At 42.3% G+C, this 13,807-nt stretch overlaps 1 protein-coding gene across 3 annotated transcripts in view; it reads left to right on the forward strand.

The window, feature by feature from the left end:
- The window catches only part of LOC309656937 (uncharacterized protein), a 78,770-nt gene that overhangs the window by 16,824 nt on the left and 48,139 nt on the right, over positions 1-13,807 (forward strand). The window contains exon 6 of one of the 3 annotated variants that reach the window (XR_014261621.1): positions 435-4,657. The exons of the other annotated variants lie outside the window; for them this stretch is intronic. The gene's annotated coding sequence lies outside the window, so the exon portion shown is untranslated. Of the gene's footprint in view, positions 1-434; positions 4,658-13,807 lie in introns of those variants that run through there. 3 annotated transcript variants of the gene reach the window in all.

Here is a 13,807-nt window from a genome sequence, read left to right on the forward strand (position 1 = left end):
AATGATACCTAACGTATTCCAGAATCCTTTTGTGATGAATTAATGAGTAATTCATTGACAACCCCATAGGGGTTCTTGTGAAAACTAAAGCAGAAAGTCATAGGAAATTACTGAATGTTAGGCAGATATGAAGTATTATTGCCATGTTTGATCACGAGCACTTTGAGGATAGATAGGGACCAGGTCTTATTTATCTTCATTTCCTGGACATCTAGAAGAGGTCTTGGAATATAGTGGACCCTAAGTAAATATTTATTGCATGAATGATTGAGGTCAGGGAGATGGAATCAGCAAATCCAAGCACCGAAGAGGTAACAGCGTGAAATAGAGCTGGAGAGCGTATGTGATGTATTCGTGGTTGCTCATCAATATGTATAAATCATGTTTTCATCTTTTGTCTTAATATAATTCAACCAGGCCTTTTACTGTTTCAGCCTCACTAATTGTTGGGCTGTGACCCTACTTTTTCTTCTGCTTCCCCACATCTGGAACCAGAAGGGGATCTTTTAGTCTTCCACTTCCTGGGGAGCCTTCAGAGGGAGTCACGCAGCCACCCGGAAAGGATGCTGCCGGCCGACACAGTGACTGACAGGCTGCCCTGGCTCAGTTATCACAGTGCTGATGCTGTCCATTCTAAAGGTACAGTACTGTGATAACTGAAGGATGGCAGCCATCTTGCCTTCCAGCAGAGGAGCTCTGTCGTGCCTGGGAAGGAAGACAGAAGATGAAAGAGGCATGTGAAACAGTGGCAGGGACCCAGAAACCCCTCTTACCCTGTTCCTGTATCGTGCTTTCCCTAGAGCACAGGGAATGTTATTCCATCTGTCTTTGCCCTGTTTTGTGGTATGAGACTAAAGAGGAGTTGGGTAGTTGTTTGCCTTGTTGTACTGAGCAGACACGTTATTAAGATCTTTGGGGACTTTTAAGAGACTGATTTGGGATAAGTGCGAAGTGTGGATTAGTATCTCTGGAGTGGTATTCAGCGACATTTGTGCCACTTTTATAAACGTAAAAAGTAACCTGATTAAAATAGCTTGATGCTTGTCAATATTAGATGTTCAGAATGAAATTCAACTAAACGGAGAAAAAAGCCCTACGTGTTGAACAGTATTCATATTATTGCACGAATAAAATTAAATCTTTGTGTTTAAGAGTGGATAGAGACATGTCATGTTTCTTTCCGTAACAAAATTTAGAATCTAGTCTAATTCAAAACTTGTTGAATGCCCATGTTATTGCTGCTGTCACCTTTACATGAAAGTAAAATGTAAATATTTTTACTTGTATCAAATAATTAAGGGACTACTCTGCAGTGACATCTAGAACAAGTCGATTTCAGAGATATGAAGCTATAAAAATACCAGCCCAGCATTGGGTGTGCATAAAAGACCAGGAAATTTAACAGAGCACACATCTTCAGCCTGCATCCTTGAGAATACTTCTGGGGTTAGGGCAGGGGGTATTATAGAACCCAGGGTTTCCCACATCCCTCCTCCCTCAAGACTCCCGAGGAAGCTATACACATGGAACAGCAGCAAACAAGGCTCAGGATGCATGACCTGATTATGTGTTACATCACAGCCCGTTGCAAGGCTCAGGTAATTTCATGTAGTTCAGCCTCAGTGCCCTAAACAGAGACCTCTTAACCTCTTACCAGGCTCATGTCTGTACCTGGGAACCTTCCCACCCCATCGATAGGAACTGGTTTAGGAACCCAAAGCCGTGGGCAAAGAGAAAACAGCCTGCTGAGGTCAGGACTTGCTACCACAGGGCAAGAAGAGCCAGGGAAGGAAAAATTCCATGTGTGACCCTTTAATGAACCAGAGACCTTACTCACTACTCAGCACAGCCCAGTTAAGGCCTTAAGCCCATTTTATTATCAAGTCCTTCACTGGGACAGAGTATGGAAGAAAGGGAACCGGAAATGAGTAGGGAGGCAAAGTGTCGCCTCCTGTCCAGAGAGCTTTGTTCTCCCCGCTCATCGTGCTCCTTTGTTGGTTTACACAGTCCTCTGACCTCTTCCCTCCCCTTCTCGACCCCAACGGGGCCGTTGCTGGAAGAACCCCTTGAGCCACACCTGGTTGGCCCTGAATTGCTTTCCACATAGCATTGACCACGTTATGGCCCAGGACCTTCACATGTCTGCATAACTCAGGATTTCTCCAAACTGCAGGCTGACTATGGTTTTGATTAGTTACGGGGGGGGGGGGGGTTGGAATGGCCCTGCCCAGGTGTGTATTAGATTACCAGTTCTGAAATTCCTTGGAGTTTCCTACTCCCTTAAACAGAAAAGGAATTTCTGACAGAAACCCTGGAAGAACTTCTAAGAAAGGAAAGTTCTGGGATTGGTGAATTCTCAACTTGATACACTTCTAACTTTTAGTGTTACAGCAGGTAGAAAAAAAGTGCTTCAGGGAGTGATGTGTTGTGCAATCATTGGCCTTGGTGAGGATTTCACCACCTACCTTGATCTTCCTGTTTTCCCATTACTAGTTTTATAAAAATTCAGTTTTTATACTTACTGGATCTTGACCCCAAGTCCACACCCGAGCCCATGGGCTATTGCAGAGCTGAGTGTTGGGTGTAGTTTGGAGTCACTCCTGCATTTCTGCAGACAGCCATACTGGGTCCCATTTCTTGTCAACAGGAAAGCCTGGGCTCAGTCTGGGGCCTGCCTAGGCCTGGAGGTCCTTGGCACTTTGGGGCAGTTCATAGATGTAAGGGGTTTCCAGTGGGTTAAGTGAGAAGTGAATGCAAGCAAAATCTGATGAGGTTTTTCAACTGCTTTGTTTAAAACACACATACACACGATGTATGTTTGGTTGGTGTATTCTTCAGTTTAGGTATGTGAGAATGGGAAGACTGGGATTAAACATAGGAATATCACATGATCCAGCATTTCCACTTCTGGTTATACACCCAAGTGAACGGAGGCAGGTATTTTTGCACCCGTGTTCACAGCGGCATCATTCACGATAGCCAAAAGGTAGAAGCGACCCAGGTGTCCGTCGATGAATGTGGATAAAGTGTTTATACATACAACAGAATATTATTCAGCGTTATTAAGGGAGAAAATTCTGACACGTGTTACAGCATGGATGAACCTTGACGATAGCTAAGTGAAGCGAGCCAGGCGCAAAGCAGTGTATGAGTCGTCTTATATGAGATTCCTACAGCGGTCAGAGTCATAGAGCCAGAGGAATGGTGGTTGCCCAGCACTGCAGGAAGGGGGAAATGGGAAATTCACGTTTAACAGAGTTACTGGGAAGATGAAAAAATTCTGGAGATGGATGGTGATGGTTGCACAATGTGAATGTTCTTAATACTACAGAACTGTACACTTAAAAATGGCTAAAATGGTAAATTTTATGTCTATTTTACCACCGCCACAACCAAAAAAAAAAAAAAAGGCAAGGTAATAGCACTGTTGCAAGATTGAATTGATTGCTCTCTTCTTTAGACAGTCTTCAGTGTGAAGATAATTGCTGTTTCAAATAAGCAATTAAAATGTAATTCCCATGTCTTTATGCATTTAAAGTTCTCTAATCTGTAGACTGTTAGACATAAGTCCAGGGTTTCTCACATAGCATAGCTTTAAAATTTTGTAAAATATAAAGAAAACTAAGTATAATAACAATGAAAGTACTAAAAGTAGAGTGAAGAAAAGGCCTCAACAGGAAGGCAGATGATGGGGCATCTCGTGCTGGCTTTATGCCTTTTCTGGTGAAATTGGGCAACTCAGTGGCCCTTTCCGTGCTCTAGTTACCTCATTTGCCTGCCTCTTGGGAGTAGTGGTAAAGATGAAATTTTGTGTGTGTGTGTGTGTAGTTTGTATCGTATGCATAATATATATGTGTGTGTGTGTGTGTGTGTGTGTGTGTGTATGTATGTGTATGTGTATATATGACCATTTTGATGACCAAAGCAACATTCAAGTGGCATATTATTTCTTAAAATGTAGAAATACAATGTCTGAAAAGATTTTAAAATAACTTTTAATATTTTAAAATAAACTTTTAATAAACATCCTAACTGGACTTGTCACTCAACTATTCCCAGCCTCATTAAAAGGAGTATTCTATAGCTTGCTCTTCATCACGAAAGATTTTTTTCTATTTGTTATTATATGTTTAAATTTGAAAATAAGTAAAAGCATAGAGACTAGAAATAGACAACAATAACCTTCTCAAAGGGATTGCATGTTTTATTAGCCCTGAGTAGTTTGCTCTTCATCATGAAAGATTTTTTTTTCTATTTGTTATTATATGTTTAAATTTGAAAATAAGAGAAGTAAAAGCATAGAGACAAGAAAGAGACAGCAGTAACCTTCTCCAAGGGATTGCATGTTTTATTAGCCCTGAGTAAAAGGCATCATTTGTGGATTGTATCTCCTTTATCACGAAGCTCTCACTTGGACTCATGCTCTGGAAATCAGATTTTGGTGGTAGGAATGGCCCCCACCAGATCCCATGCAGTATTCTACCTTGATCATATCACACAGAGTTGGAGCAGAAAGCGAGCTCTGATCCCTGCCGTGCCAGTTTCAAATATTTTGCTATGCCTTGTACGTTCTGAGCTTCCCTGAATAACCAACCAACTATAAATATGCCACGAATTTGTCTGTACCATTATTAAACTGACTTTTCTTCCAAATCAATTGCTTTCTGAGACAAGAAGATTCTTGTGTTTCTGTGCTTCATGTAGAGGATTTTTTCCCCTAAAAGTGGCTTCCTTAAAACTCTACATTCATATTCACAATTTATCCTCGCCAAACAGTTCATTTTCACCATTACCTGTTAATCTTTTATTACACAAGTTCTTCATTAAGCATGAACAAGAGTAAGGGAGGCACCAAAAGACCACTTAGTTTTTTTCTTCTATATCCAAACCATGATTATGAAGATTCCCATTGGAAAGGAATGCCAGGTACCAGAGGGTGTGACTGGAATATTCTCAGCTGGAGTTCCTTATATTTAAATTGGTTGAAAGGGTTTTGTGTTGTAATGTGTGCCCCTAATGTAATAGATGTTGAAACAATTCACATAATTGACATGGAGTAAAGTAAGCTGATGATATCTTGCTTTATGCATTTGGACTATTACTATACTTTTATTTTTCCTGAGATTATGAGGAGATGGATAGTTCTGTTAAAAAGTGGGAAGACATAGAGGACAGTTCCAATGTAGTGGGAAATTCATTTTCATTTTTTTGCCACTGTCTTTGTAAATGAAATTCCAGACATATTATTCAGACTGCAATTGCTTGATTTTTTTTTTTTTTTCACTTGAAAATGAGTATCTTTGGACCAGGGATATCTTAGGGTCAGTGGGGGTAGCTGCCTAGAGCAATTTGCAGAGAAGACTCTTGAGGCCACATCTGGGTTCCACAGAAAGGATATATAACCACCTTTCCACGTCTACCTGTGGTCAACTCTCAGTGTCTGTCATTGGCATCAGATTGTGATGCAGGGGTACATTGCTGACGCCTTTCCAGGTACTATAATATTTTTAGTATAGAGCTTTAGATCCTCTGGGAAGGCAGACATTCTCAAAAGTTGTATTGATAGACTAGAATTCTGGGACGCTATGTCATTGAGAATCTAGACACCCTTTTTTATGGGGAGGGCAACATGGGCTTCTAATTAAAATGTCTACCAGCATAATGTGTAGAATTATGCCTAGACATAAATCTTCCCGGCCTTATTATCATTCACTGATTTCTGTAAAATTATTCTAATACTATTCTAATACCATAAAATTTGCCACGCTTTAGTAAATGCATTTGGGGCAATCTTGCATAATTTATGTATGTAGAATTTTGTGTACATAATTGGGTCTAGTAGCTAGAAGAGGACTTCCTTCCCCCCCCACCCTTTTTTTTTAAGTTGTCAGGATTATTTGCTTGAGATGAGTTAGTATTTGTTGAGTGCACGTGTACCAAGACTCTTGTTTCATCCGAATTCAAATCTTTGACGAAGAAGCGTTCTCCACATTTCATAACTGAAGAACCTGAGGAAGCTCACAGAGTCTTCAAGACACAGCTAGTAAGTGGTAGAGCAAGGGGAGAAGTCTAGAACAGAAAAAGTATGAGAAATTAAGTTAATGTAAGTTAATTCTGCTTTGCTTTTTTTTAAAATTAATTAATTTATTTATTTATTTATTTTTGGCTGTGTTGGGTCTTCGTTTCTGTGCGCAGGCTTTCTCTAGTTGCAGCGAGCGGGGGCCACTCTTCATCGCGGTGCGCGGGCTTCTCATTGTCGTGGCTTCTCTTGTTGCGGAGCACAGGCTCTACACGCGCAGGCTCAGTAGTTGTGGCTCAACGGGCTTAGTTGCTCCGCAGCATGTGGGATCTTCCCAGACCAGGGCTCGAACCCGTGACCTCTGCATTGGCAGGCAGATTCTTAACCACTGCGCCACCAGGGAAGCCTCTGCTTTGCTTTTGAATGTAGATTAGTAGATGAGGCTTTGAAAAGGAATTAGACCCAGCATATGTCACAGTGCTTTGAAACTTACACGGCACCTTCCCCCATCCACCATGGCTGCTTTCTGCCTTCTTGGCTGTACACTGTAGTTGCCTTTTTATTTTTTGTTTTTTTGGCCACACCAAGTGGCTTGTGGGATCTTAGTTCCCTGACCACTGATTGAACCTGGGCCCTCAGCAGTGAAAGTGTGGAGTCCTAACCACTGGATCGCCAGGGAATTCCCTATAATTGCCTTTTTAAAATGAAAATCTGATCATGGCACAATTTTATTTTAAAACCCTCTGATGGCTTCTTTGATCCTCTTGGGATTAAGACTACTGTCCTTAACATGCTCCATGATTGTGAAGATTCCCATTGGAAGGGAATGCCAGGTATGAGAGTGTGTGCCTGGAACATTCTCAGCTGGAGTTCCTTATATTTAAATTGGTTCCCACCCACCTCTCTTGTCCCCATGTCTCGTACCCAGTTGACCGGCCCATCCTTTGTCCAGGGACTCAAGCTTCTTTCCACCTCCGGTGCATTTCCTTCTGCCTGAGACATCCTTACCATTCATTTCTCTTATCCTTCAGTCTCTGATTAAATATTAATTCCTCAGAGAACCCTTTCCTGACAGTCTCAACTGTGTCCAGTCCCATAGCACTCTGTGCTTTTCTTTCAATGTACTTATCACAGCTGAACTACGTAAATGTACGTGTTTGGGGTGTGTGTGTGTGTTAAATGTCTCATTAGATTGTGAGTTCCTTGAGGGCAGGAACCATGGCTCTATCCATTGCTATGTTCACAGTGCCTGGCACAGAATCTGCCATGTGGCTCACAGTAGAAATCTAACGTGGTATGAGACGCTGAGTGGAGTCTTTCCTGTTTTCTAAGAACGGGTGAGAAGAGGCCACAGCTAAAAAGGTGTTTAAAATCCCCACTCTTCTATGCTCAGAGAACTTCAGCTCTGTGGCCAGCATTTTCCTGCAAAGCTTTTTCAAAAGGTGCCATTCAGCAGAACCAACTCTCAGATGACCCTTATCGCTTACACCCATCCCGGTAAAAGAGGGCTGGGAGCGGGAGAGACCCTTCCTCAGAGAGCAGCGTTCCACTTGAAGCTCACCTTTTGTCTGAAACTTGGTGAGCCGCTAGCTATCCCAGAAGGAGCTCCCCACGCCCAGACTCTGCAAAGCTAAGAGAAGGAGTGGGGAGAGGGAGGAAAGGAGAGATGGCGAATTGGGTGGGACCAGGATGTGAGTTTCTTGGACACTGTGGTCAATGGAAGTGAATCTATAGAAGGTGGCTTCGGACTTAAGCCTTCTGGCTAATGCCTCACGGGAGAGCAGCTGCCACAACCCGTGAGTGGATCCCAGGAGTGAGCCAGCGGTGGTATCCCAAAGGACAAGCCTCTAGCCAGCCAGAAAACTCACCCCCACCAAGGTGGCATGGCTCACGTGGGACCCCTCTTTGGAACTGATGAAGAGGGGAGCCCCGTTTGATGCAGAGCTTTTTTGAAAGATGTCATTTCAGCAGAACCAGCTCTCAGACTCACTGTCGGTGGTCATGAAAGGAGCCAACCAAGAAAGCAGTAAGCTCAGGGAGAAGAGGAGAGGCGGGGGTGGGAGAGACCACCTCACTCCTCCACCCCAGCCCCTGGAGCCTCAGGCCTGGCCTCAGCTGGAGAGAAGTACAGAGCTTTGTAATGAAGATGGGATTAAAATCCTCATCAAAGTGAAACGCTTGGCAACTCGACTTGGTTAGAGGTCAATTTGAGGCCCTTACTACTCAAGAGGAAAAGGGAGCACAAAAGTAGAAGCTACTGGACATAAAATAGTTTCATGTTTTACTCTTCACTGAGTTGAAAATCAAAACAGTTAAAAGTATTCGTTAAAAGGATGAAAGGACTATAAAACATCCTTTCAGGGGCTTCCCTGGTGATGTAGTGGTTAAGAAACCGCCTGCCAATGCAGGGGACACGGGTTCGAGCCCTGGTCCGGGAAGATCCCGCGTGCCGTGGAGCAGCTAAACCCGTGTGCCACAACTACTGAGCCTGTGCTCTAGAGCCTGTGAGCCACAACTACTGAAGCCTGCGCTCCTAGAGCCCGTGCTCAGCAACAAGAGAAGCCACCGCAATGAGAAGCCTGTGCACCGCAGCCAAGAGTAGCCCCCGCTCGCCACAACTAGGGAAAGCGCGTGCGCAGCAATGAAAACCCAACGCAGCCAAAAATAAATAAATAAAAATTAATTAATTAATTAAAAAAATATATCCCTTCAGATAGAAGTTTGCATGTCCGTGTGTCTTTACCTAGTTAAGTTCCCTCACCCGCTGCTTCTAACATGTGAAGGAGTTGAAATGCCAGTTCAATCCTAACACTTCCAGCAGCTTGTTACCTCCCACTACTGTCCCCTCTCCCCTGTCCAGAAAGCAGAAGGCAATTTAGGCAATTTAGTGAGAAAGCAGAAACCAGTAAGGACATTTCCCCGTAACCCAACTCCTAGCACATTTGCCTGAAGGCACCGTGCATGAGGCTAGATGGGAGTTATTCAGTGTTACCTGTAGGTAATCATCCAGTGGTTTGAATTCCACATCTTTGACCGTTCTTCTTTGTCACTAATAGACTCATTAAGAATATCTCAGTGTAGAACTAGGTGGCTTAAAAAACAAAAACAGAAACTTGTAGATGCGTCTGGCTTTAACAATGTCAGTCCTAAGAACCTGCTGTATATAGCACAGGGAACTCTACTCAATACTCTGTAATGACCTATACGGGAAAAGAACCTTAAAAAAGAGTGGATATATGTATATGAATAACTGATTCACTTTGCTGTACACCGGAAACTAACACAACATTGTAAATCAACTATACTCCAATAACAATTAAAAACAAAAAACAATGTCAGTCCTTACTAGACACCAGATTGTGGATGACTGACAGGGACCTACTTCCTAGCCATTAGCCCCATCAATATATTATGGAGAATGGGAACCCAAGAGCTCATTTGCTTCAGCATTTTTCACACTGTGGGTTTGAAATCGATTAAATATGTCTTGACCAGCACTTAAAAAAATAAAACAAGATAGAAAATATCAGAGTGCATAGCATGTGGTAAGGTAATATTACTTCCTGAAACTTAGCAGTTGCCCCCTTGAGTGTATGTTTGTGAGTGTGTACTGGGACACAAATGTTTTTTTTTTTTCACTTTGGGTGTCAGTTCAGTTCATAAGTTATTGATCTAGATCATCTCACTATGTATTGCAAATTTTGGAAACTAAAGCCCAGAACGGTGAAGACACTCGTCCACGGTCGGTTGGAAGAGAGTAGGAACTCAGACCTGCATCTCAGTCTCTTGGTTAATGTTTCCCCTTCTTCTCACCAGCCCAGAGAGACTAGCAATAGTAATAGCTGATATTCAGTGAGTAATTACTATGTGCCAGCCGCTGCACTAAATACATCATCTTATTTCATAGGAAAAGGGGGTTGTTTGGCTTTGTGTTTTGTTTCAAGTAAATGTTAATGGCTGAACAGTGACTTAGTGCTATAAGCTGTGGCTAGAACAGATACAGAAGCTGTGAGTAAACATTTAAAGTTTTTATAGCAGTTTGACAGAGTAATTTTATGTCTGTTGACTCTAGGAATAAAAACATTGACTTGCATTTTATGTCTTTAATAAATACTTTTCTAGCAATTCATTTTCATTGTATTTTATAAAAGTATCGGTCCATGATGGACTAGAAGTAAGAACAAACTGGTTCTTCTCCACAGATAGTTTAAGAAGCACTGACTTAGACCCAGCAAGGCCAACACCTTTGTCCCTTGAGGCCTCCGTAGTCCTTTTGAAGTGCCAGGTTGTCATAGATACCCCTGGAAGAGGCAGATTGCTGGATGCAAGCCCCCTAACAGCAGAGAAGGGGTTACTGTGTTATCTAGAGCCAATACGGGACAGCTGCCATTGTCTTGGGAATGACTAGTGGAAAAGGCACTAATGCCAATAAATATTCCAAAGCTTTCATTTACTTCAGAACTTGAGGAAGTGGGACTGATGGGGATGCTTTCCCCCTCTGGGAAAGCAGAAAGAGCTCCTTCTTTGTAAAGTTGCCCCATGAGAAAAAGTTCAACACAGAACAAATTAAATTCTCATTTCCCAAGACTCTCAGTCAGAGTGGTAAGAGCAGAGAGGATGCTACAGAGGTCTTTGGAAAACTAGGGCTCCATTAAAGGGAGCCTGTGGCTGTCCTTGACATGCAGGCTCTGTAGAGGGAAGCACACTTCATAAATCCTGCTGGACTGCTTTTTGGCTGAATCCTAAGATTTGTACGAAGAACTGTTTTGAGTGAATCATTGTGTCTTTGTTTGCATCTTCTGGAATTCTGAAGACTGCAGCCAAGGAGTTAGCAAGGCTGAGCACTGGACTGAGCATTTAATCAGTTGAATGCTTCCTTATGTTTTCCTGGTTTGTTCTCATAACAAGTGACCTTCGTCCAACTCCTAGCAACACATGATTGTGGAATGTTCCCTCCTGAGGAATACTGCCTTGTTTTTTCCTTCTGAACACACTGAAAATCTCTGAAAATTCAGATGACTTTGTTTGGACAATGATAATAATGTAAGCTAACTGTACCTGCTGTGTGCCCAGTATTTTACATATGTATTATATTTTCCGTATGTATTTACTTAGTGTTTACATACTAAGTGTCCCAACAGCCCTGGTCAAATGGGGGCACAGGGGAACTAAGGCTTAGAAAAATTAGGTCACTTACCTGATGTAATTTGGTTCAGTCCTCAACTTCTGCATTTCTATATTTCCTGCAGATTCATATCAACATCCTTGCACAAGTGAGACAATGCCAGAACTCCAGAGTCATGACATTTTCATTGATTCCTTCTACCTGAAAACAGTATCAGGGCCCGCTTCCTTTTGGTTTTGATTTTGAATACACACCACCTATTGAATAATTCAGGAGTGGAATGGTGCATATATAATTGTAGGTCCTGCAAACTCAGAAGTCCCCATGGTAATAATAGCTAGCATTGATTAAAGACTTTCTACATAACCTGTCCATGCAGTAATTTTTACCTGCATTCTCTTACTTCATCTCTTCACAGAAACCACCACCTTCTCCTTATCCCTATTTCTGCTTTCTTTTCTTTTTTTTTTTAAACCTTAACAAAATTTTTATTTTTTTAAAAAAATTTTATTTTATCTTGGAGTATAGTTGATTAACAATGTTTTTTTTTTTTTAATAACTTTTTTTTTCTTCCCCTGTGCCTCGCTGCTTGCGGGATCTTAATTCCCTGACCTGGGATCGAACCCTGCATCGGAAGCACAGAGTCCTAACCACTGGACTGCCAGGGAAGTCTTTCTGCTTTATTTTCTTAACAGCACTTTTACATAGTCTGTTCACACTAGCATACTTCAATTTACTTAACTGTATTTATTACTACCTCTCCCCCACTAGAATGTAAGCTCCATGAGGGCTGTGTGTCTTTTTAGCTCAATGATAGAAGTCCCCAGCAAGTAGAACCCGGTCTGGTACATAATAGGTGCTCAAATATTTGTTGAATGAATGAATGAACCGTCACTATAGGTAAATATCACTATCATCACAAACTGAGGTTTGTGGTATTACATAATGTGCTTAAATTGGAAGCAGTTACTCCTTTTTACTTCAAAATCAGTTTTGAAATGTTAGTGATAATAGCTTCCTTTCTCTGCTACATTGCAGGAATGAAAATTTTAACACACAAAAGAAGAGGTTGGTTTGGCACTTTAGATACCCTCCTTAGAGCAGATAAGCAGTGTGTATTTGTTAAATACATATATTGGGCCTCTCATCTGCAGTAGTAACGATAGCAAGTATTAAGGTAAAATATCTTTTTCTTCTATCCTGTTGTGGTGCCCCCAAGTTTTATAACAGAGTGGAGGACAAGCTTTATATGAAAGACTCGGTAACACAAGATAGCTTCTGTTGAAGCAGTCGTGGGCTTCTCATGAGATAGAATTTCAGAGCTGTGAAGGGCCTGAGAGCTGTCTAGGCCAGCCTCCCCACCTCTCCCCCCAGATGCCAGATTGTGGACTCAGGTCCTCCTTCACGGGACAGCCTATTCCACTGATGTACAGGAGCGTTGTTATTGGACGTCTGCACTGTCAGAAAATTCTTCGTACTGAGCCGAAATGTATCTTCAGGTAACTTCTCCCCATTGGTCTGCGTTCTGCTGTCCAGGGAATGACAGAATAAATGAAATCATCCTTTCACGGTCAGCCCTTCAGATACAGGTCTCTCTGTACTCCTCCTTGGGTTGCTCTTGTCCCAGTTCCTCAGACCTTCCGCCTGGCATCTTTCCAGCCATTTTTCCATCCTGCTGGCACGCTCTCCAGCTTTTTCACGTACAGTTTGTGTCCTCCAGTGCTCCAGGTGTGCTGTCGGGGTGACATCCATTGTGTTTTGGCAGCTGCACCACCCTGTTGACTCCTTCACACCCACGAAGTCCTTGAGTGTGAACTACTGTCGAACGCAAGGGGGCAGAAAGTATTGCACAGATGGAACCAAGGATTACTGATGATTATGAAAAGTAATGGTGATGTCTGTAGACACTCTGTCCTCCATTTCTTTGGGCACTTCTGCCACACCCAAGACAGTTATGATAAGAACAGCTATTTATTGCATTTGGACTGTGCGTGAGACACTGTCCTAGCCACCTTACATATACTTCCTATTTAACTTTCAAAGCAACCGTATTCATAGGTATTATGAAACTCTATGTTATACTTGAGGAGACAGAGATTAGGAGAGATTAACTAACATGCTTAAGATCACATAGCTTGTAATTAGTAGAGCATGGATAGGACTCTGTTTGACTACAAAGAGGACAGGCTTAGCAATTCAAGGCTCCAAGTCTCATTCTCTCTGAAAAACATGCACAGGAAGATATTTTAAAGGAGTTATGATATCTTCGTCCTGTCCTCTGAAGGAGGAAAGGATCCAAGTTATTGTGTTTTTCTACTCTCTGCCTGCCGTTCCATATCCGTTTATCTCATTTAGTCCTCAGGACAATTCTATGAGGAGAGCACTGTTGCCATTAACCATTTGACAGGGGAGGAAACCGTGGCTCAGAGAGGATAAAGCTAGGTCACTCACATAGCTCCCTGAGCCCAGAGCCTACATGCTTTCTGCCGTACTATGCCACTTCTCAGAGAAGATTTTTAACTCAACCCTAACTGCCTCCCTCCCAGAGGGTCTCTGACTAGACTGCCATCCACCATGACAGTGTCCCCTCTCCTGTGCAGCATTACCAGACTTACTGACTTACCAAATTACCTAAGCGGAAACAAGAGAAAACCCTCACGAAA

The sequence above is a fragment of the Balaenoptera physalus genome (genome assembly GCF_965194825.1).
Source record: "Balaenoptera physalus genome assembly, chromosome: 1".
NCBI lineage: Eukaryota > Metazoa > Chordata > Mammalia > Artiodactyla > Balaenopteridae > Balaenoptera > Balaenoptera physalus.